This window comes from Nuphar pumila, unplaced genomic scaffold (assembly GCF_984573655.1).
Source record: "Nuphar pumila unplaced genomic scaffold, dmNupPumi1.hap1.1 HAP1_SCAFFOLD_259, whole genome shotgun sequence".
In the NCBI taxonomy this organism is placed as follows: Eukaryota; Viridiplantae; Streptophyta; class Magnoliopsida; order Nymphaeales; family Nymphaeaceae; genus Nuphar; species Nuphar pumila.
In genome coordinates, this window is record NW_028323247.1 from 38,907 (window position 1) to 41,274 (window position 2,368).

A 2,368-nucleotide genomic window follows, 5' to 3' on the forward strand; every position below is an offset into this window, starting at 1 on the left:
ATTCTCCCACTTGTGGCCATGTGGCTGCCCCCGCCCCCCCCCCCGCACGACGCGAGCGATGCCTTCCGTGTACCACTGACTGCTGCAGATCCCGGAAAGCGTGCACCAGCTGTCGATGTCAGCGCTGACGAGGCTTCAGCAACCGAGCCCGCGTCGGTGAATGGCATCAGAATGGTTGCTTGCCGGGACGACGTTCAGGCGAGATCGTGCGAGAACACGGCTGCGGATGGGCTGGTCACCGAGCAGAAGATTGCCAATGCACATGCAGCTTGCGCTGGCGGCGTATCGGGCTTTGATGCGACACACAGCGCCGGATCGCTTCACTCGGATGCAGCTGTTGGCAGCGCCAGTTCCAAGGCAGTCACCCAGCCTGCTTGGCATCCAAGCAAAGCGCAAGCATATGCCCTCAGCCATGCAGAGAAGGCACCTCTTCCACCCCGGAAGGGCGCCCTGTTCCAGGCCCCTGCCCCCCCCCCGCTGACGCATGTAGCCCCAGAACCTTCCCACAATGGCCCCCTGCACGGTGGCCCGCCGACCGCAATGCCGTATGCATTGCACAAGCCGGGAGAGCGGTTCGATTCCTGGGAAGCAGGGTTTGCAGCGCTCGGGAGCAGGAATGTGTCAGCGTTTGACGAGGCGCGGACGCGGCCGACAGAGCGGCTATCCAGTCACACTCAAGGCTCGTTTTCGTCGTCGGACAGTGCAGCTGACTCATCACTGATCGTGGCAGCGAGCCGCTCAAAGTCGGGCGGCCAGAACCCTAGTGTGATTTCGTATTGGAACGACGGCCAGTGCATGGATGCAAACGCTCGGAGCGCAGGAGGCGTAGCCGAAGCGCCTGTGCATCGGCCTGGCCGTTATGGCCAGCATGACAGCCGAAGCCACCTGACCTCGAGCGACGGTTGTGCTCTGGTCTTGGACGCGCTTAAGCCGCAGGCGTCCCTCAGGGCGGGGATCCGTCTGGACTTGGCGGTGCGCCTTCCTCCTTTGTCTCCTGGCACCAACACCCTGCGCTCAAGGCCTAGGCATACATTGCACATGTGCAGAGATGTGTGTGGGCGCCCTTTTAACGTCCTACTGCGTTAGTTTAATGATGATGTATCTGTTTACAACACGGCCGCATCCACATGGATATTGGCTACTCCGAGTGCTCCTTGGACGGAAAGTTCTGCAAGGTACATATCGCTAAACATTGCGCTTGCTACAGGTACAAGCTCCCGCACGTATTTTTGTATGTTTCACGTAGCAACCATGACGTTCAGGTGCCCCCAAGAGGTCTAGTTGCCTACATGTTCTTTACATGAGAGAGAAGTCCAAGCTCTCACTCCAGTGGCCAAGCGTGCAGGATAAGGTTGATTCTCTGGATAGCCAAGCCGACTCCAACCTGCTGATCGATGATAACGTCCTCATGGGCGAGGACTCAGACATCTCCGCATCACCCTTCTCGTCGCCAGTGGCTCCCACCCTGGCATCAAGGTGGACCAAAAACAACGCGCTCACTCGTGCGTCACGCCGCACAACGTTCCCACACACACCTGCCTCCGCGCGGCCATCCACGCTGCATGCAGGGCAGCGTAGCCCCTCACCGTTGTGTCCCTCCAGCCCCCGCATAGTAGACCCTGACTCAGCAACCGTCTTGATGCAGCCCCTCTCACCTCCTCACTCGCAAACCGTATCGCAGCGCCACACATCAAATAATGGCACATCTACAATAGGGCCCCCTTCGGCGCTCGCGGCAGCCGAAAGCAGCCTCACACACTCTCCCGCATTCACTCCCCTGCACGCGTCGACACTAGTCAGCGGCACGGATTCACCTCAGCGCGACAGTGTGACAGGGAATGCGGTCAGCAATGTCTCCCGCGAAATGGCAGAGCCGCAGCTCGAGGCATTTGCCGAGTTGGATTTCGAGGGGCAGGCTGCGGCCCTGCAGGGGGGTGCCGTCAGCATGAGTGGTGAGGTGCCGACAGGCCTGAGGAGAGACAGTGGGGGGTCGCCATGGCCCGAGGTGGACGGCGACCGCAGCGCCACGGGCGCCATGCAGCAGGCGGACTGGGGCGCCGCAACCGCCGCAGGGGCCCGCGGGCCCCTGCTCTGGCGGGCGTCCTCCACTACGGACAAAGGGGTCAGCTCACAGGTGCGTGAATGATCTGCAAATTTGAAGAAACCATCCCAGCTGTGTTCTACCTCTTACTGCCCCCTGCTCCGCGCTCTGCCTTGTTCGGCCTGTATTTTTGTCACAGGTGTTGCTCAGCACCGGCCGGAAGGCATATCCAGCCACAAAGACCTCAACGCGTGCATATCAATACCGTGGTAGCTTTGCTGATGGTGCCGTTGCAAGTGAGCTGCTCCATGGCGTGGTGCAGGGTCT